Raw genomic sequence first — 22,348 nt, 5'->3', positions numbered from 1 at the left:
CAATCCACACCAGTGTTCTTGCCTGGAGTATCCCAGGGACGGGGGAGCCTGGTGGGCTGCCATCTAAGGGGTCGAAGAGAGTCGGACACGACTGAAGTGACTTAGCATAGCATAGCATAGCAAAAACTGTTTACAAAAAAAAAAAGAAACAAAACCAAAAAACCAACTCCTTTGTGCAGGTTATTGTTACATGGAATAACTTACACTGTAAAATCCTAAACCAGTTGATCAATTCTCATTCTAAAGCAGGCTGTGAGTACTAATTACAGGAAATGAACAAAACTGGGGCAGATCCCACAAAGGCCCAGGTAGGAGAAGATGCTTAGGCCAACGGCTAAGTAACCTCCTGGATTAGTCAGCTCAGGCAAGCCATACAAAATTACCATAGATCAAGTGGCTTAACCATCAGTCTGTTTTCACACATTCTGGAGGCTGGTTGTCCAAGATAAAGATTCTTGTCATGTTCATGTCATGTCATGTCAATTCAATTTATGATGCGAACACTCTTCCTGGCTTGCCAATGTTATAGAAGATTTCTCACTGGGTCCTCTCCAGCCTTCTTCTCTGTGGTTGAGCTGGGGTAAGGTAGGAGCCCAAGCTCTCTGGTTTCTTTTCTCACAAGGACACTAATCCTATCAGATCAGAACCCCAAGGCTATGGCCTCATTTAATCTTAATTACTTCCTTAAAGACAGAAGGCAGGAGGAGAAGGGGACAACAGAGGACAAGATGGTCGGTTGGCATCACCAACTCAATGGACATGAGTTTGAGCAATCTCCAGGAGATGTGAAGGACAGGGAAGCATGGCATGCTGAAGACCACGGTGGGTCGCAAAGAGTTGGACATGACTGAACAACATCTTCCTTAAAATGCTTTCTCCAAATACAGCCCCACACGGATTAGGGTTCAACATATGAATTAGGTGGGGGTGGGGGTGGTGGTGATATACATTCAGTTCCTAACACCCTCCCCAGCCTTCTCCTCCCATGAAGGAATTTGCAGCTCCCAGCTCTAGTCCCTAGGAACTTCCCAGGCACTGGCTACTCAGATTCCTCTCCCCATAGACTTTCTCCTTCTCTCTCTCTCTCTGACTCTAGTGCCTGAGCTCAGGGCACAGCTGTTGACTGGCTGACACTAAGAAGCAGTGGACTGACTTGCTTTCACCTGGATGACTTTAGAAGGGAGCAGAAATGTGGTCACTGAGGAGGCTGGCTGTGGTGGCAGGCTAATGCTTCCCCAAAGATGTCACATCTGGGTCCCTGGAATCTGTGATTATGTTACTTCACATGGCAAAAGAGACTTTGCAGTGTGATTAAATTAAAGATCTTGAGATGGGCACCCCATGGAATCACAAAGGTCCCTATAGAGGGAGGAAAGAGAGTTGGTGTCAGAATAATGTGTTGTGAGAATAACTTGATCAGTTGTAACTAGCTTTGAAGATGAAAGTGGCCTATGAGAGTAGAATGTGGGCATCTTCTAGAGGCTGGACAAGGCAAACAGATTCTCCCCTAGCATCTCCAAGAAGAACCACAACCCAACTGTCACGTTGATTGTAGCCCAGGGAGATGCATCTTGAACTTCTGATCTCCAGAATCGTAAGATAAGAAATATGTGCTGTTTTAAGCCACTAAATATGTAGGAACAACTCACAGTAGCAATAGGAAACTCCTACAGTGGACCTCGGTGAATAAAGAATATTTAAAACCAGTTATGGTGGGAATTTGTTACCATAGCTTTAGACCAAGTACTCTATCCCCAGAAATGCAAACTGTCAAACTGCTTAATTCTCAGTGTGGAAAATGTAAATAATACTGGATGAGGTACCAACCATCCCCATATAAGAGGCTGAAACCTCGCTTGCACTCAGGGATAAACGTCTAGCATGCTCCAAGACAGGATGGTGCATGCCTGGTCTATTTGACACAGGGTTGCAGGGGCTGGGGCACTGAATTTATAATGTTCTTCACTGGGCTAGCTACAGGGCTATATCTTTGTTATATCTTGAGCAACTACTATCTGAACTCCCCTTTCCCTTGATGAGGAATTTTCCATATTCTGCAACTTCTGAGGATCACACACTTACTTAGTTTTCCGAGGGGCTAAGATGTGGATCTATTACCAGGAACTGGCCACTCCCTATAAGTAACAACTACTCCAGCATTTAACAGGTGAGAGACACAAGGAGTAGGCCCTGGGAAAATTCTTTCTGGCCACGGCCACAGAAGAATCCCCCCACCACAAAATCTTCAGTTTAACAGCAGCCAGGTGCAGCAGAAGGCATGGACCCACGGGTGGTGTCTATGCCCAGGCCCAACAGGGTCAGCGCTGCAAAGCCATAGGGTTTGCCACTCAGCGGAAGGCACCAGTGTCCTTTCCATTTGGTTTGTGGGCTCGCTTTCATCAGCCTTTTTTATTCCTCCCACTTTGTATAAATTCATTCTCCACTTTTCTGGAGATTCTCTAAGGTATTACTAGCCCTGGATTAAAACTTATGTCAGATGAAAAGAGCCAGAGTCTATTTCTGATGGTTGCAGAGAGAGAAATGGTGGGTGGGGGTGGGGGTGGGGAAGGGAGGAAGAAAGCAAGATTCTTCCTGGAAGCTAACTTCGTGCTGAGTTCCTTTGCTGTTTGCTCCAAGATTTTCCAGAAGTCACCTTCCCCCTTAAGCCAAAGGCACCTCAAGGATCAAGTTACTCCATTTCCCCTTGCTCTCTGGTCAGAAAACACAAGCTGGCTGTCTTCTCCAGCTTCCCACTTCTCCGCCCTCAGGTCTAACCCAGTCTTATGCAGTAAGAGAAAACAAATAAACAAACCTCACTCTCCAAGCAAACAGGCCATCTTTCTTGCCCTTATTTTAGTCATCAGTTTCTATTTCAGAATCCTCATTTCTTGTATTCTGTATGGTAAGCAAAGGAAAGCATGGTCCTTGGGATATCGTGAGAATGAAACAGGAAGCATCTGCACAGAAAATAAATTCACTGAGTAGCACTTTGAGATGTAACCCTAAATCCGTATGTTTATACACATGAAATATATATATGCTTTTATTTTGTCTCTATACTATTTCTCGGAGAAGGAAATGGCACCCCACTCCAGTACTCTTGCTTGGAAAATCCCATGGACAGAGGAGCCTGTTAGGCTGCAATCCATGGGGTCGCGAAGAGTCCGACACGACTGAGCGACTTCACTTTCACTTTTCACTTTCCTGCACTGGAGAAGGAAATGGCAACCCACTCCAGTGTTCTTGCCTGGAGAATCCCAGGGACGGGGGAGCCTGGTGGGCTGCCCTCTATGGGGTCGCACAGAGTCGGACACGACTGAAGTGACTTAGCATAGCATAGCATACTATTTCTATTCACTGTTTTACAACTTATTTATTCCTTAAAAACTTTTGCATCAGCCTAACACACGATCCCTAAATTTCTCTCCTCGGCGTGCAATCCAGCACGAAAAGTCAGACTCCGAGGAGGCTGGCAAAATCCGTCTGTATCTCCATGTACATGTATGGCTGAGTCCCTGCGCTATTCACCTGAAACTATCACAACATTGTTAACTGGCTATACCCAAATAAAAAATAAAAAATTTAAAGTGAAAAGAAATAAAACCCGTCTGTGTCTCACTTAAAGGGTGAAATTTACACCGCTCTGTCGTGCCCGACTCTTTGCAACCCCATGGACTGTAGCCTACCAGGACCCTCCGTCCATAGGATTTTCCAAGCAAGCGTACTGGAGGGGGTTATTATTTCCTTCTTCAGGGGATCTTCCCGACCCAGGAATCGAACTTGGGTTTCCCGTACTGTGGGCAGACGTTTTACAGTCTGAACCACCAAAGTCCGAGGTCTCGTCTATCGTTCTAAGTAGGTGGATTGCTAAGGTAGATGAACTCATGACGTCACTTCCTCGTCACAGGGCACTCGCCATTGGTCATCGCGACAGGGTGAGGCGGGGCTTGGGTTGAAGGAGAGGCGCCGCCTTAGAAGTCTTGAATGGGGTTGGTTTATGTAAATTTTGCAGCGAAGTGGTACTGTTCCAGGCGAGCCACTTCCCCGGTTACGGAAATTTTCCTGAGATTTTGTTGGATTTATTTTACAAGAGTTATTTGGAGGGCCTGAGAGGTGTGGAAAAGAGAGGGTGCGGAGGATAATGGAAGAATTGCGGGAAAACGGCAAAGTCAGCGTGTGTGTACAGTGAAGCTGTCTAAGGCTGTGCGGGGAGCAGTGGGAAAACCAACTCATACTTACCTGGCAGAGGAGATACCATGATCAAGAAGGTGGTTCTCCCAGGGCGAGGCTCACCCATTGCACTCCGGGTGTGTTGACCTCTGCGATTTCCTCAAATAGGGGAAACTCGACTGCGTAATTTGTGGTAGTGGGGGACTGCGTGCGCGCTTTCCCCTGATAACTAAGTAAAAACTGCAGACTTAAGTATCTTTTCTTGTTGGTGGTTTAGTTACTAAATCATACTGGACCCTGAAATAGGTTATTTTCTTTTCTGAAAAATCTTCTTGATCCAGAAACCACACACGGGTTTTTTCAGTATATGCAACCGCAAAAACGGGGGAACCTGTTGAGCTGACATCTATGGGATCGCGGTGGTCGGACACAAGTGAAATGAGTTAGCAGCAGCAGAGTTGGAAAAGACGGGTAGGCTAGGGTGGGAATAAAATTAAACTCCAAAAATGTGTGTTTAAAAAAAAAATAGGTTCTCTGTTGTAGTAGGTAAGATTGCAACTATTTTTCTCCCCATTGGTGCCAAAAGTTGTAAGTTATCTTTAAGAAATTGGATGAAGGTGTGTGATTACTTTTGAGACACCTCAGACAAAACTTCTATTGAGATACTTGGAGTTATTGTTCACTCACTCAATGATGTCCGATTGCTTTGCAAGATGTTTGCTAGTCGTGATCCTTTGTGTGAAGTCTTTTGTTGTTTGACCAATGCAGACCTCAAAGGAGAAGGCAATGGCACCCCATTACAGTACTCTTGCCTGGAAAATCCCATGAACAGAGGAGCCTGGGAGGCTGCAGTCCATGGGGTCGCTAGGAGTCAGACACGACTGAGCGACTTCACTTTCACTTTTCACTCTCCTGAATTGGAGAAGGAAATGGCAACCCACTCCAGTATTCTTGCCTGGAGAATCCCAGGGACGGGGGAGGCTGGTGGGCTGCCGTTTATGGGGTCGCGCAGAGTCGGACACGACTGAAGTAGCTTAGCAGCAGCAGCAGATCTCAAAAGATTTTAGTGGGAACCTGTGTTCTGTACCATGTATAACTAACTCTTTTTAGAATCTTAATGGTTTTCTCACATCTTGAGTTCATAGGGTCCCCACACCCATATACAATTAATAGAAACTAAGTTTACTTAACTGCCGAAACAACAAAGTCAGACTGGGGACATTAAACAAAGATTTTTCAGGAGACTTGGCATCAGGTGAAGGACAGGGAGTGATCCCTGAGAGATGGGAAACAATGGCTCCAACTTATTGCATGGAGAGTTCCCAAGCGAGGCACCAGGAGCAAACTGAAAATTAGCTCAGAGGACCTTGCTGAGCTCAGGACACAAGTTCCTGGATGCCAAAGGAGCTAGAGTGCATAGGACAAACTCCCAGGGAGGAGAGAGATGCTGAAGGTAAGCAGGGGAGCCCTGCAAAGGAGACTCCTCCAATGGGCAGCAAAGTACTGATCAGTGCAGCCCTGGGACAAAATTCCCCAAAGTCAGGGGGAAATCTTTGATAGGGTCAGAGAAAACAGAGAGCCTGGCACTCACAGTCATGCTTGGCCTCACAGGTAGACTAGAAAATAATAATAATACTCCTGTAATTAAGGAAATCGTGGAGTGGAGTACTCAAGGAAGTCTTACCTCAGTAGCAGGAACTTGTTAGCCTTAGACTGAGTGTTCAGCTGCTCCAGACCATTTAGCAAATCATAAAAGCAAGACCTGAAACCATCAAACTGTTTGCAAATAACTTAAGAGCAACCCTGAACAAGACTCAACATTTATAGGAACACAAAACTATCCAGCACCCAACAAGATAACATTTACAATGTCTGACATTCCATCAGATTTTTAGATATCCAAAGAGGAAGGGAAATGACTCACAATGCAGGGACACATTGATCATTTATGAGTGACCAAGAGCTGACACAGATGTCAGAATAACCAGGGAAGGACATTTAAACTTTTATTCCAACTATATTCTAGTCAAAGTTATGTTTTTTCCTGTGCTGTGCGCTTAGTTGTCCCCGACTCTACAGACCCCATGGACTGTGCATAGTCCTCCAGGCTCTTCTGTCCGTGGGGATTCTCCAGGCAAGAAAACTGGAGTGGGTTGCCATGCCCTCCTTCAGGGAATCTTCCCAACTCAGGGATCGAACCCACGTCTCCCACGTTGCAGGTGGATTTTTTTACCATCTGAGCCACCAGGGAAGCCTGTTTTTTCCAGTAGTCAAATACAGATGTGAGGGTTGGACCATAAAGAAGATTGAGAGCTGAAGATGCTTTTGAACTGTAGTGCTGGAGAAGACTCTTGAGAATCCCTTGGACTGTAAGGAGATCAAACCAGTCAGTCCTAAAGGAAATCAACCCTGAACATTCATTGGAAGGACTGATGCTGAAGCTGAAGTTGCAATATTTTGGTCACCTAATGTGAAGAGCAGACTCATTAGAAAAGACCCTGATGCTGGGAAGGATTAAGGGCAGGAGGAGAAGGGGGCGACAGAGGATGAGATGGTATCACTGACTCAATGGACATGAGTTTGAGCAAACTCCAGGAGTTAATGAAGGGTAGGGAAGCCTGATGAGCTGAAGCCCATGGGGTCACCAAGAGTCGGCAATGCCTGAGGGACTGAACAACAACAACATTACATAAGTTCAAACAGTTAAGTAGACACATGCAAACATAAACAAAGACCCAGTCTAACTTTAAGAGATGAAATCGACAATGTCTGAAATGAACTGTATTGCAGGGGATTCACTTCAGTTCAGTCACTCAGTCGTGTCCACCTCTTTGCGATCCCATGAATTGTAGCATGCCAGGCCTCCCTGTCCATCACCACCTCCCAGAGTTCACTCAGACTCACGTCCATCGAGTCGGTGATGCCATCCAGCCATCTCATCTTCTGTCGTCCCCTTCTCCTCCTGCCCCCAATCCCTCCCAGCATCAGAGTCTTTTCCAATGAGTCAACTCTTCACATGAGGTAGCCAAAGTATTGGAGTTTCAGCTTTAGCATCATTCCTTCCAAAGAATACCCAGGACTGATCTCCTTTAGGATGGACTGGTTGGACCTCCCTGCAGTCCAAGGGACTCTCAAGAGTCTTCTCCAACACCACAGTTCAAACCCATCAATTTTTCGGCACTCAGCCTTCTTCACAGTCCAACTCTCACACCCATACATGACCACTGGAAAAACCATAGCCTTGACTAGACGGACCTTTGTTGGCAAAGTAATGTCTCTGCTTTTCAATATGCTATCTAGGTTAGTCATAACTTTCCTTCCAAGAAGTAAGTGTCTTTTAATTTTATGGCTGCAGTTACCATCTGCAGTGATTTTGGAGCCCCCAAAAATAGAGTCTGACACTGTTTCCACTGTTTCCCCATCTATTTCCCATGAAGTGATGCCATGATCTTCGTTTTCTGAATGTTGAGCTTTAAGCCAACTTTTTCACTCTCTTTCACTTTCATCAAGAGGCTTTTGAGTTCCTCTTCACTTTCTGCCATAAAGGTGGTGTCATCTACATGTCTGAGGTTATTGATATTTCTCCCGGCAATCTTGATTCCAGCTTGTACTTCTTCCAGTCCAGCGTTTCTCATGGTGTACTCTGCATAGAAGTTGAATAAGCAGAGTGACAATATACAGTCTTGACATACTCCTTTTCCTATTTGGAACCAGTCTGTTGTTCCATGTCCAGTTCTAACTGTTGCTTCCTGACCTGCATACAGATTTCTCAAGAGGCAGATCAGGTGGTCTGGTATTCCCATCTCTTTCAGAATTTTCCACAGTTTCTTGTGATCCACACAGTCAAAGGCTTTGGCATAGTCAATAAAGCAGAAATAGACGTTTTTCTGGAACTCTCTTGCTTTTTCCATGATCCAGCGGATGTTGGCAGGTTGATCTCTGGTTCCTCTGCCTTTTCTAAAACCAGTTTGAACATCTGGAAGTTCATGGTTCACGTATTGCTGAAGCCTGGCTTGGAGAATTTTGAGCATTACTTTACTACTGTGTGAGATGAGTACAATTGCACGGTAGTTTGAACATTCTTTGGCATTGCCTTTCTTTGGGATTGGAATGAAAGCTGACCTTTTCCAGTCCTGTGGCCACTGCTGAGTTTTCCAGATTTGCTGGCATATTGAGTGCAGCACTTTCACAGCATCATCTTTCAGGATTTGAAAGAGCTCCACTGGAATTCCATCACCTCCACTGGCTTTGTTCGTAGTGATGCTTTCTAAGGCCCACTTGACTTCACATTCCAGGATGTCTGGCTCTAGGTGAGCGATCACACCATTATGATTATCTGGGTCGTGAAGATCTGTTTTGTACAGTTCTTCTGTGCAGTCTTGCCACCTCTTCTTAATATCTTCTGCTTCTGTTAGGTCCATACCATTTCTGTCCTTTATCGAGCCCATCAAGGACCATTTAGAAAATGCAGAGGATTATTTTTTTTTTTAATTTAATATATTCCTTACAAATTTAAGAACCCATCCTGAACCCTCCTCCCTCCTCCCTCCCCACACCACCCCTCCGGGCCGTCCCAGTGCACCAGCCCCAAGCATCCAACACCGCGCATCGAACCCGGACTGGCATCTCGCCTCACACATGACATTTCACATGCTTCAATGCCATCCTCCCAAATCCTCCCACCCTCTCCCTCTCCCACAGAGTCCATAAGCCTGTTCTATACTTCAGTGTCTCTTTTGCTGTCTCGTATACAGGGTTATCGTTACCATCTTTCTAAATTCCATATATATGCGTTAGTATACTGTATTGGTGTTTGTCCTTCTGGCTTACTTCACTCTGTATAATAGGCTCCAGTTTCATCCACCTCATTAGAACTGATTCAAATGTATTCTTTTTAATGGCTGAGTAATACTCCATTGTGTATATGTACCACAGCTTTCTTATCCATTCATCTGCTGATGGACATCTAGGTTGCTTCCATGTCCTGGCTATTATAAACAGGGTACATGTGTCTCTTTCCCTTCTGGTTTCCTCAGTGTGTATGCCCAGCAGTGGGATTGCTGGATCATAAGGCAGTTCTATTTCCAGTTTTTTAAGGAATCTCCACACTGTTCTCCATAGTGGCTGTACTAGTTTGCATTCCCACTAACAGTGTAAGAGGGTTCCCTTTTCTCCACACCCTCTCCAGCATTTATTATTTGTAGACTTTTGGATCGCAGCCATTCTGACTGGTGTGAAATGGTATCTCATAGTGGTTTTGATTTGCATTTCTCTGATAATGAGTGATGCTGAGCATCTTTTCATGTGTTTGTTAGCCATCTGTATGTCTTCTTTGGAGAAATGTCTATTTAGATCTTTGGCCCATTTTTTGATTGGGTCATTTATTTTTCTGGAGTTGAGCTGTAGGAGTTGCTTGTATATTTTTGAGATTAGTTGTTTGTCGGTTGCTTCATTTGCTATTATTTTCTCCCATTCTGAAGGCTGTCTTTTCACCTTGCTAATAGTTTCCTTTGATGTGCAGAAGCTTTTAAGTTTAATTAGGTCCCATTTGAGGATTATTTTTGATTGGAATTGCACTGACTCTGCAGATCACTTCGAGTAGTACTGGCATCTCAACTACACTGAATCTTCCAATCCATGGAGGCTGTCTTTCCATTTCCTTAGGGGTTCTTTAATTTCTTGCAGCTATGTTTCGCAGTTTTCAGCGTTCAAGTCTTTCACTTCCCTTAATAAATAATTAAGTGATATTATAAGTGGAATTGTTTTCTTAATTTCCTTTCCAGATTGTTCACTCCTATTGCATAGAAACACAGCTGATTTTTGCCTGTAGTGTACCCATTATGCAGAATTCAGTTGTTGACTGTGGTAGTTTCCTTGTGTGCAGGGTTATTGGGGAATTTTATATGTACAGGAGCACCTATCTGCAAAGAGAAAGACAGACAGGAGGTTACCTGTTTTGGGTTACCAGTAACCCCTGAGTCTTGGACCAGTATGCACAGCCTAGGCCAGAGAAATGGAGATAGGCGGGGAGCCTCTCTCTTTGCAAGCAAATTCAATCGGCAGGATTAGGGCGACCCCTCCAGGACCCTTGAGGCCAGAAAAGGGCGGATTCCTATCAGCTCAGCCAAATGCCCCCATTAGACAGCGGAGGTTATTTACGGTGCGGCAGGCGAAGGCAATGGCACCCCACTCCAGTATTCTTGCCTGGAAATATCCCAAGGGCGGAGGAGCCTGGTAGGCTGCAGTCCCTGGGGTCGCGAAGAGTCGGACACGACTGAGCGACTTCACTTTCACTTTTCACTCTCATGCATTGGAGAAGGAAATGGCAACCCACTCCAGTGTTCTTGCCTGAAGAATCCCAGGGACGGGGGAGCCTGATGGGCTGCCGTCTATGTGGTCTCACAGAGTCGGACACGACTGAAGCGACTTAGCAGCAGCAGCAGGCATCCTCCTCCGGGGGGCACCTGCAGCCCTAGCGAGGCCGAAGCTGAAGGGTAAGCTGACCAGGTCTTGGGGCTTCGGGCGGGGTCTGGGCTGCTTCAGAGCTTGAGTTCTCTGGCGCGATGTCCGCCTCGCCATCCCACCTGTTAGGTGGGCAGTAAGGGACAAGCCACCAAGTCCAAAAGGTGGACCCACACGATGTTGCTGGCGGTGATCAGGCAAGAGAAGCCCGTTCTTTGTTAGGATACGAATTCAGACCCAAGCAACGAGGCGCGGAACCGTCTTGGGTGGGGAGCTCAGAGCCGGTCCAGGTGGTGCCATCTTGGACTTTCTAGAACTTTAATCTGTTCCTAAAATCACGTGCTAGAAAGAAGGTTTTGAAAACGACTGACCTGAAAAATCTAGGTTTCTCTAGTACTGAAAATTTGCAGGAGTCATAAGAATTCTCGGTCTACCGACCGCTCCCAGCCGCTGAGACGGAATGCATCCACCGCCCAGCATTTCTTGGGCGACTGCTGGGTGCCAGGCCCCGTTCCGGGCATGGTGAGCCAATTCCAGGTCGTGCCCCGTGGTTTATTCTCTGGAGGCGCCGAGAAGGGGCAGTGCAGTGGGGACACAGCCAGTTGCTGTTCTTGCCCCTTGCGACCTCCAGGGCCCTGGGGCAAGTGCCGTGAGTGCGACCGGTGAGGCCGATCACGAGTGGGAAGTGGAGGACTTGAGCCCGAGAGAAGCTCCAGTTGTATCGGGTAGCGGGCAGCTTTGGAGGCGGCCAGGAGGAGGCGAGGACGGCTGTGGGCTCCGCGTTGTTTCGTCCGAGCCCCAGCTCACTCGGGTTTCGGGTCCGCCGCCTGGCATGCTCGGCGCCCAGACTCAGTGTCTCTGGTGCCGGCGAGGTTGGGCCAAAATAGAGACGTTTGAATCTTTTTTTCGCGGCGGTTGGAAGGGACCGGGGAAATCCATTCTCATTGCAGGATGTTACAGGAGGTCCTTGTAGCAGTTGGTCTCTGTGGCGCAATCGGTTAGCGCGTTCGGCTGTTAACCGAAAGGTTGGTGGTTCAAGCCCACCCAGGGACGAACTCGGCTTTGAATCTAGCGATGTCTCAGCCGTTAGTTTTATGCATCTGCTCTTTGACTTCGTCCCCCAGCACCTGCAATCCCCAGGCTGTAGATTTCCTCTTGTGCTCCTTCCTCCTGGTTTTTACCTGGTGCCGTTGATCTCTCTGCACCACCCTGAGGCCTGCCCTCACTAAGGCCATCTGCCTTGAACCTGCCAGGACAGTTGCCAGTGGATGAAGACACACGCACCAGGGGTTGGGGGGTGGGGGGAGGGGGAACACCTTACTCAAGCTATGACTTCGCAGATTAGGCGCTATGTCACCACCTGCAGGGGCACAGCAATGCTAGGTCTCACGATGCCTCCACCCTTTCTTGTGGAACTATCACTTTCTTCCTTCCTTCTCTTTCTTTTCTTGCCCCATCGCAGGTACCATAATCCAGTTTCAGAACACTACTGTCATCTTCCATTCCCTCCAGCCCCGCTGCAGACAATTCCCGCTCTTTCCTCTAGCCCCAAGGAATGTGTTTGTATGTATTGAATGTATTTGTATGTATTTATGAATTCACAAAGATTCACAAACACCCAATTCCAATTCGGAACTACAGGGTTTTTATTGAATATCTATCTTTTAAGTGAATCTCTTTCTCTAACACCAAGTATTTTTGTTTTTAAGGGTACTACTGGGAGTAATAGAAATAGGATATTCCAGAAAGTCCTTCACTTTTTTTCACATTGCATAGACAAAACAATACATAATAGCAAAAATACCGCTATCAACGGTATTCATTCGCTGAATACCGCTCAGTCCTGTAGGTCAGTCACTCAGTTGTATCTCTTTGCGACCCCATGGACTGCAGCTCCCCAGGCTTCCCTGTCCATCACCAACTCCCGGAGCTTGCTCAAACTCATGTCCACCGAGTCGGTGATGCCATCCAACCATCTCATCCTCTGTCGTCCTCAACAACGATACTGGGGAAAGCAATTTTGGGGTTTGTTGTCCTGAGGTATACATAAGTTGTTGCTTTATTTTAATTTTATAACTATAATTGGATGTAGCTTCCAACTTAAATCTAACTAAATAAGGTATATTCACTATAATCTAGCCTTGACTATAAAGGCCAGGATGAAGTTGGATAAGGGACCCTTGGTCTCCAGAGACGCTGGATCCGCGGCCCTGGCTCTTCTTTCTGCCTGAACTTGGGAGGAAAGGACTAGATTTCCTGGAGTCAGTTCAAATCTTAGCCTGGCAGCGGCTTTTCGTGTCCAGCGGAGACTTAGGGGAGAGAAATTCTGAAAAAAAAATCGAATAAATCGAAATAAATTGAAATCAGATCAGATCAGATCAGTCGCTCAGTCGTGTCCGACTCCTTGCGACCCCGTGAATCGCAGCACGCCAGGCCTCCCTGTCCATCACCAACTCCCGGAGTTCACTCAGACTCACGTCCATCGAGTCAGTGATGCCATCCAGCCATCTCATCCTCTGTCGTCCCCTTCTCCTCTTGCCCCCAATCCTTCCCAGCATCAGAGTTTTATAGGATCAATTAAAACGCGAAATAGAATTGGGCACATGGATTAAAATACAGTTCTTCTCACCGGAAAGCTGTCAACCTGGCTGATCAAAGACATAGCCCCCGCGACCATTTATTCACAGGGACAAGACGTGCGGTGAGAAGCCCCCTTAGTGGGCTCAGCTTCTGCCTTTCACCCCGGAGACCCAAGGTGACCCGATGGGGTGGAGGTGGCAATGGCTCGGTCGTTGCGCCTCTTGGCGGGGCCGGGCCTCCGATGGCCAGCGATGAGCAGAGCGTTTAGGTCCATCGGGAACGCCCCGGGCTCAACCCCCACCTGCCCGCCACCTCTCCGAGGATCACGGACCTACACAGCTCGAATAATAGGTTTCCGGGACCTCGGCTGCTGAGGGGGAGGCTGCAGAGCACGGGGGACACGTGGCCTCTTTCGCTGGACCCAGAAGTTCTGGTCCCGAGAGCAGGAGGGAGGGGGACGCTGGGGCGGGAGAGTAGGTCCACTCACTCAGCGCGCATCTGAGGCGCGAGTTCGCTTTCACTAGGAGACTGAGTTCGGGCTAAGCGCGTAAAAGACACTTAGCTCAGCCTAAAGAGAAAGGTCCCACCGAGATTCGAACTCGGATCGCTGGATTCAGAGTCCAGAGTGCTCACCATTACACCATGGAACCGCCAGCGGCCCTGTATTCCCGCCGCTGAGCCAGGGCTGGCGCAGCCGCGCCGGCCCAGGACCCGCCTCCCGCCCGGCGCTCTCATCACCCCGCCCCGAGCAGCTTCCTCCACAACGCCAGGGGGCGCCTGCCTCGCCGGCCTGCAGCCGTCTCTTCAGGTTTGGACTCCGTGGAATGAGACGAAACCTATTCGAGGGGAACAACAGGGAAGGGCTTTTTGGGCCTCCTCTGCCGGCATTTCTAGAGTTTTCTATCCAGAAGTAAAATTCTCGCCAGAAAAAAAGTTCCTTTTCTTTTTGCAGTTGTCCTCTTCCCGCTGCCCTAGGAGCGCTAAACATCCCCAGAAGAGCCCTTCGGACTTCGTGGGATGTCCGCTTCCTGGGACCCCAGGTCCAAGGGTAGTAAAATCGGGGGGCACTGCCAGCTTCGTTCGGGGACAGAACGTCCTCTCTGTGTTGGGAACCCGATCGAAGCCAAAGCGACAGCGGCCCCGCACATCTCACCGCGAGCACCCACGCCGCTGGCGCCCAGTGGGGTGTGGTCGGATGTGAGCAGCTGACAGTGTTTCTTCTGGGCTGTTTCCTTCCTAACCTTCCTTCTCCTCAGCTTTCAGGGTTCACCCCATCCCCGCCCACCCGCGTCCCCAAGACGGCGGCACCCTCTCGGTTTCGAAAGGGGAGCTCAGCGCCCACGGGCTGCCCTCTAGACGTTTCCATTCTCCCGACGTTTATATGCTTCAGCGGCCAGTTTTGAAGTTTTGAACAGCGGCCACGCTTGAAAGCCTTTCACATCCTCCCATTCTGCAGAGGGGGATGCACGAGTAAGAGGGGCACGTAGCTGACTCCAGCCAGAGAGGCTGTGTCGTCGCCTGTCACCTGGGCGAGAAGCAGGCAGCCAGGGCCGTGCGCCCGGCTTTGGGACGTCGAGGGCTGCTCGCTGGTGTCAGCGCCCAGACATCCGCTTGTTAAGACTCAGCGCTGTGTTGTTTGTGTTTTCAGCACAGGAGGGAGGGCTTGGGGAGCTCGTTCTCACCCCATGTTAACAGCATAAGATTTTATAATCCTGCTCTGTGAGTACCGTACACGAGCATGACTGTTAATTGGGAAAACTGGTGGTTGAAGCCACCATGGAACGTTCTAGTCTTACTTCAACTCATTTTCCTGCTTCCAAGTCTCAAAACTGACCAAAGCCTCCCCTGCTGCCTGTATGCTCCAGGCAGCAACCTCAAGAGGTAGCTCTCAGTTCCCGTTCTCACTGTCCTTTGCTCTGTAGACACAGGCGGGCAGCTGCTGAAACTCAGTAGTTCCTGGATCTTCACTATTTGGCCCCAGGATGGTTTCTCCCCGCCCTCATCAGGTGCAACTGGTCTCTGCACTATCTGCAGCCCTGCAACTACCCTGACCTGCATGATTCCACACCGATTCCAGAGAACTACCAGGCTGCAGAGGCTGAAGGCACAGGCATGGGACTTACCACGGTCAGTCTCCAGGTTGGTGCACATCAACAGCTAGTATTAAGTATGCCCTTACAGGATGCCATCAACACTTTGATTTGAGGTGTTGCATCCTTACATTTTTAAAAAATTAATGACATTACTTTTCAGGACAGCTTTAGGTTTACAGGTAAATTGAGCACATAGTAGAGAGTTTTCACACATACTCTGTTGTTCCTAACCCAATTTCTTGCATTAGTGTCATGGCGGGGAGGGGAGGCGGGTGGATAGGGGGGCGGGAGGTGGTCAAAGATCTCATGATCAGGAAAGTGGTTTTCCAAAAAGTGAAGTTTTATCTATTGCGCTCCAGATGTGCCGAACGCTTTGATTTCCCCAAATTTGGGAAACTCCAACGCACAATTTGTGGTAATGGGGGACTGAGTTTGTACTCTCCCCTGACAGTTAATGGTTAATTGTGGTAGTTTAGTTTTGCTAAGTTGTGTCCGTCTCTTGCAGGCCCATGGACTATAGCCCATCAGCCTCCTCTGTCTGTGGGATTTCCCAGCCAAGAATACTGGAGTGCATTGCCTTTTCTTTCTCCAGGTGATTTTCCGGAACCAGGGATTGAACCTGGGTCTCCTGGATTGCAGGCAGATTCTTTATCGACTAAGCCACCTGGGAAGCCCTAATGGTTAATAACAGACCATTTAAATATATATATACAGTAGTCTGTGTGTACTTTTGGGGGCATTTCCTAGATTAATTTTCCTGGAAGACAAACGTTCCTGCTCCCCTTCTACGTTGCTTTGGGAAATAAAAATGCTGTATTCCTTTCCAGTGCCAGACTGTGAATTGACAGCCATCATAGTTCATGAGGATTAAGGCCCTAATCAGCCAACCAGAATACTTTATTTCAGAGCAGTTGCATTTCCCATTTTCCCCTGGAAAGGGAGTGGATCACATTATTCCTTTACTGCAGAAACACCAGAGATTTTGAACTCAGGGAGACCTGTATGACCTGTGCCTCTTCCATCCTGGGGAGGACAGATATTTCTAACATCTCACCTGACTTTCCCTACTTTCTTTTCTCTCTATAACTGGCATGGCCATACTCCCAACCAACAAATGGTGGTATCTAGTGCTGTGTCCCCTGCTTAGTAACTAAGTCACAGGATCATTTTAGACCACCAAGAGGAGGAATTTCTGGGATCTCTTTTGGAGCAACAGATGAGGTTCCTGAGAGAGGGTTTGGGAATCTCTATTCCTCCTTCAGAGCCTGGTTTGTAACCTAAGGATTTGAAATGTCTGGCTTCTCTCTCTGGCTCTCCAGGGAACATAAGTCAGCCTGGGGGCAGTGTTTCCTGAGAGACTCTCCACAAAAGCTTCAAAGCTGGAACTTTCCATCGGGCCACTTTGTAGTCATGTTCACCCTTTCCTTTGAAGGACCTTTTGGAGATTAGAAATAATCAAGGGTGACATGCTTTTAAAGAGGCATGTCCTATATAACTACTATGTATAAAATAACTGATAATTAATGAGAATTCATAACTAATGATAACTAAGAGAACCTACTATGTAGCACAGAGAACTCTACTCAGTGCTCTATGGTGACCTAAATAGGAAGGAAGTCCACGAAAGAGGAGATATATGTATAACTATTTGACTTTCCTATACAGCAGAAACCACATTAAAGCAACTATACACCAATAAAAATTAATTTTAAAAAATAAAGAGGCATGTTGACTCACAAAGGAATAGTTTTCACAACAAACCTCAGAGGAACATCCCCTCAGCCTTTGGGCAAGGGGCTGTGAGGACTGCATTCCCCAACATATAGTTAAGCAAACATTGTCCTTAGGACTGGTACGGTGCATTTAAAATAAAAGTATTTTTTTAAGTATAGTTGATGTAAATTATTACATAATTTACACATGTATGGAGAAGGCAGTGGCACCCCACTCCAGTACTCTTGCCTGGAAAATCCCATGGACGGAGGAGCCTGGTAGGCTGCAGTCCATGGGGTCTCGAAGAGCGACCTCACTTTCACTTTTCACTTTCATGCATTGGAGACGGCAATGGCAACCCACTCCAGTGTTCTTGCCTGGAGAATCCCAGGGACGGGGGAGCCTGGTGGGCTGCCGTCTATGGGGTCGCACAGAGTCAGACATGACTGAAGTGACTTAGCATAGCATAGCATACACATGTACAATATAGTGATTCAGAATTTAAAGGGTATATTCCACTTATTATAAAATATTGAGTATAATTTCAGTGTTGTTTTATATATCCTTGTTGCTTATTTTATACATAGTAGTTTGTACCTCTTAATCTCTACCCCTATTTTGCCCCTCCCCCTTCCCTCTCCTCACTGGGAAGCACTAGTTTGTCCTCCATATCTGTGAGTCTGTTTCTTTTTAGTTTCATTCACTAGTTTGTTATATTTTTGTAGATTCCACATATAAGTGATGTCTGACTCACTTCACTTAGCATAATACTCTCCAAGTCCATCCATGTTGTTGGAAACATCAAAACTTCATTGTTTTTATGGCTGAGAACTATTCCATTTATTATATATACCTCATCTTCTTTATCCATTCCTCTGTTGATGGACATAGATTGCCTCCATATCTTGACAATTGTAAATAATGTTGCTATGAACATTGGGTTGCATGTATCTTTTAAAATTAGTGTTTCTGTTTGGTTTTTTGACTTTTTTTCCAAATACATACCCAGCAGTGGGATTGTTGAGTTATATGGTAGTTCCCTGGAGAAGGCAATGGCACTCCACTCCAGTACTCTTGCCTGGAAAATCCCATGGACTGAGGAGCCATGGGGTCGCTAAGAGTCGGACACGACTGAGCGACTTCACTTTCACTTTTCACTTTCATGCATTGGAGAAGGAAATGGCAACCCACTCCAGTGTTCTTGCCTAAGAATCCCAAGGACGGGGGAGCCTGGTGGGCTGCTGTCTCAGGTCGCACAGAGTCGGACATGACTCAAGCGACGCAGCAGCAGCAGCAGCAGCAGCAGCAGCAGCAGCATGGTAGTTCCCACTAACAGTGACCATGGTTCCCTTTTCTCCACATCCTCACCAGCATTTGTAATTTGTGTTCTTTTTGATGATAACCATTCTGTAGCATGAGGTGATATCTCATTGTGGTTTTGATTAGCATTTCCCTGATGATAGATGATGTTGAGCTTCCTTTCCATTGGCCATCTGCATGTTCTCTTTGGGAAAATGTCTGTTCAGTTCTTTTGCCCATTTTTAAATTGGGTTGCTTGGGGGTTTTTGATGTTGAGTTGTATGAACTGCTTATATATTTGTATATTAACACCCTATTGGTCAAGTGTTAAGGGTTCACAGTTCCTTAAGGAACTAAGGGTCCTTAGTTCACAGTTTCACCATGTTTGTGACTGTGTTCTTTATTTTGTAAAAGTGTCTTTTCAGGATCTTGATAGATATTTTCCAACTGATTTTATAAAAGGGATGCCACACAAACACAAACTAACAGAAACTGGATTGACTCTCCCACCTGAAACAGCAAAACAAAAAAACAGCAACAAACTGAACAAAATAGATGAGACAAAGATTTTCAAGAGACTGGGCATCAGGCAGTAAAGGTCAGGGAGTGAGACCTGAGAAATGAAAAACAAGCAGATAAGCCCTGCAGTTGCTCCAGTTCACCACTTGGAGAGTTTCTAAGCGTGGCTGGGGAGAGGCAACTGAAAAGAAGCCCAGTGGGCCTCGTTGAGTTGAGGACACTGAGCTGAGTTATTGTTCCCCATCCTTATCTTCCCTTTCTATCTACAGACAGATATCCAGGCTGAACTGGGAACAGTCCTCCTTGAACTGCCTTCAGTAAGGAATGTGTATCCTCATTCTGTATCCCGCCATGGAAACTGCAGAACGCTTTACCCACAGGGTTCCATAAATGCCTTCATGGAACTCAGCTAATTTAGGATTCATATTGTCTAGATGAGCAGAGATATTATATTTTATAGAACATGATGGGATAGAGGAGGGAATCAAGGAGCATTAGGCTATTCTGTTTCTAACAACACTAAAGACATATCAACCAAAGTGCCAGACCTCCATACATTCTTACTGAAAAACGTGAAGTTGCTTTACTCTTTTTTAACTTTACTTATTTGATCTAAAATTTAAGGATAAAATACCAAGTCCTACAATTCTAGGACTATGACTGATATTTACATTGTCTTTGAAACGGGGTGAGAATTTTAAGTCCAAAAGGCATTACCTTTTCAGAGAGAAGACAAATTGTTCCTGATTGTTATGACAATGATAAATCTATAAGACTTATTAAAGTTGCCTCTTAATTTCTCTTGCTGACCAAGACACAGACAGTAGAGACAGATGTCAGCATTTTCTCTGGAGACCTTGGCAAGACTGACTACTTTGAACCAACATGGATCCCAGGTGTTAGTTATCCTGAGGCTGAAACCTGGGTGAGAACCAGGGTTGTTGAGCCACGGTAGGTCACCAGTTGTTGGAAAAGAAAGAAGGGTGAACTGGACAAACACTGACGTCATCCCTAGGCAGCCCTGACCACTTCCCCCAGTGAATCCACCACCATTACACTTCTCATGACTTCTTGGTTACTGGACTGAGAGCTCCAGGAAAGTTGAAATACTATTAATCATCTCTGTATTCATGACTCCAGGCACTTAATCAAGCGCTGAGGGGGTCTCAGTGGTGGTTGTTCACTAACTGAATAAAAGTGGTTGTATTTCTGTATATAGGTCTTTAGAATCTTTAGTCATTTCAGCTACGTACTTATCCAAATATCCTATCAGAGATGCTCTGTTTTCTCCCAGGATGCAGCAAATTTTCTTCCTTAAAGAGGTGCCTACCCTACATCATCTGCTCCCTTTTGACACTGAACTTTGATGACTCTGATGAAGACCCTGCTCTCCTCAGTGATTCCTCTCAGTGGTTCATTAGGAAGGTCATAAGTAGGCCATTAGGAAGAGATGTCCTTAGCTTACCCTCCTACCCTGTGGGCTGCCTCAACACCATAATTGAGAAGAGCCCCACATTACGTGGAAATGCTCCACTTGTATTCTTCTTCCCACTACTTTGATATCTTCAGATAAACCTTATTGATAATCTGAACTCCAAGTTGTTAACAAAGCGTAAGGAAAAATAGGTTCTTATAAATATTTAAGAAATATTGTGTGTAAAACCTTTCAAAGTATGCATGCAGAATATTATTAGTATCTATGCTTCAGATGCGGAGAAGGCAATGGCACCCCACTCCAGTACTCTTACCTGGAAAATCCCATGGGCGGAGGAGCCTGGTGGGCTACAGTCCAAGGGGTTTCGAAGAGTCGGACACGACTAAGCGACTTCACTTTCACTTTTCACTTTCATGCACTGGAGAAGGAAATGGCAACCCACTCCATGTTCTTGCCTGGAGAATCCCAGGGATGGGGGAGCCTGGTAGGCTGCCGTCTATGGGGTCACACAGAGTCGGACACGACTGAAGTGACTTAGCAGCAGCAGCAGCATGCTTCAGATGGAAGGGTCTCCTTATCCTGGCCCCTCCATACCTCAGGGAAGAACTGGTTAAGAAAAGAATGGGCATCTCCAGCCCTTTTCCAAATATTCTTTATCCATTTAAGCTCACACTTACCTGGGCATCCAGTGTGGGGGCAGTTCCAGGTGTAAGCAGCAGGGTTCAGGACAGAGCCTCAAGGTCTATGCCTCCTTCTCTTGCAATCGGTGCTTCCTAGTAGTGTAAGTGAATCCTGATCCATCTGTGGATCTCCTCGCTAGGTGCACAAGTTCACTGTGGAGGAAGTTACTCTCCCGGTCCTCCCTGCTCAGCTCAGGATTCTCCTTGAGGACTTGGATAATGCTGTGTACATTGTTCACTTTCCCTTGATTTTTCTCAACTCAACTTGTACTTCTTTTCATCTCTCCTGGCATCCAACTGCTCCACCATTTCCATACCCTTCTTTGTGTTATTCTCATTCTTCCAACCTGTTGCTTTCCTTTCTTCCATCTCCCCTCTCATTTATGTGTTTTCAGTGTTTGGGCTCAACTTAGGCTCCTACAGGAGACACACAGAGAAGATACAAGACCTGGTCTTGGCTGTAGTTCTCAGGTCATACTTAATATGCATCTCAGTCTCTCATGCATTCAGAGAAATCTCAACAGGAAGGGACTTTGGAGAATTTGAATAACAACAATTCCTTACTGATGAGGAAACTGACTCCCAAAGAGCATAGGAAATTTTTAAAAATTCAGGAGTCACTTACTGACTGTGGAGCTACCACACATGTTTTCGACACAAGCTGCTCTGTTCAAAGCATGAAATACACTGTCCAGCTGAGTTTCAACTACAGCTGAATTTCAGAGGACATTACATCCAACACCAGTATTTCTACTATTAAAAATATCTAGAATACCTTTTCTGTGACAATTCTTTTATCAGAGTTCCAGAGTATGATTATTTATATACACTCAGTTTTCAATCCCTGCTGACAAAATGGGAGCAAGGAACATAGATGTATTAAATACATCACAGTCATCATTAAAAAATATATGTGATTCTCTGTAAGACTTCTGGCTCTTGTGCTAGAGGTCATCTTCCTGAGAGCAGGTGCTCTGTGTGCCTCGTTCACCCAGTGGCTCTTCAAGAGCCTGACAGATACAACATTCAGTAAATACTTGTCGAATAGATCAATACTAGTTACCAGGAATCACTAACTCTTGCCGATGTCCTCTACTCCCTACCGTGTTTCCATCAAATCCTACCCTAGGTCTGTGCTAACGCAATGAAAGCACAGCCCTAGGAACAGCCGTCAAAGATGCAAATACCCATTCCACTGTGTACCAAGTTGCTTTACATGGTGATCTCATTACCTTCTTTGAGCATATGGATCTTATGTATAATAGAGAAGAATGTATCATGTAAAACAGATACGGCAGCATTAAACTTGGATGAGTAAGTGTGATAGATACTATGCAGCAGATAGGGTTCCATTCCCTGGGCACTAGCTGCACAGCTAAAGAATGCCTACATTACGG

General features: G+C 46.4%; 1 long non-coding RNA gene and 3 other non-coding genes across 5 annotated transcripts; 3 read left to right on the top strand and 1 right to left on the bottom strand.

The window, feature by feature from the left end:
- Positions 1 to 4,231: 4,231 nt before the first annotated feature.
- On the top strand, positions 4,232 to 4,395 carry LOC139182417 (U1 spliceosomal RNA). The gene has a single exon (XR_011566080.1). It is a non-coding gene; the product is annotated as a U1 spliceosomal RNA (small nuclear RNA).
- A 7,216-nt stretch (positions 4,396 to 11,611) lies between these two features.
- TRNAN-GUU (transfer RNA asparagine (anticodon GUU)) lies at positions 11,612 to 11,685 on the top strand. The gene has a single exon. It is a non-coding gene; the product is annotated as a tRNA-Asn (tRNA).
- A 2,105-nt stretch (positions 11,686 to 13,790) lies between these two features.
- TRNAQ-CUG (transfer RNA glutamine (anticodon CUG)) lies at positions 13,791 to 13,862 on the bottom strand. Its single transcript has one exon. It is a non-coding gene; the product is annotated as a tRNA-Gln (tRNA).
- A 148-nt stretch (positions 13,863 to 14,010) lies between these two features.
- LOC139182145 (uncharacterized) lies at positions 14,011 to 16,010 on the top strand. Of its 2 annotated transcripts, none has more exons than XR_011565710.1 (3): positions 14,011 to 14,409; positions 15,135 to 15,351; positions 15,811 to 16,010. It is a non-coding gene; the product is annotated as an uncharacterized lncRNA (long non-coding RNA). The 2 variants fall into 2 exon arrangements; XR_011565709.1 differs by lacking the exon at positions 14,011 to 14,409 and adding an exon at positions 14,441 to 14,682.
- Positions 16,011 to 22,348: the final 6,338 nt, after the last annotated feature.

This window comes from Bos indicus, chromosome 3, assembly GCF_029378745.1.
Source record: "Bos indicus isolate NIAB-ARS_2022 breed Sahiwal x Tharparkar chromosome 3, NIAB-ARS_B.indTharparkar_mat_pri_1.0, whole genome shotgun sequence".
NCBI classification, from domain to species: domain Eukaryota; kingdom Metazoa; phylum Chordata; class Mammalia; order Artiodactyla; family Bovidae; genus Bos; species Bos indicus.
This window is presented reverse-complemented; position numbering and strand designations above follow the sequence as displayed.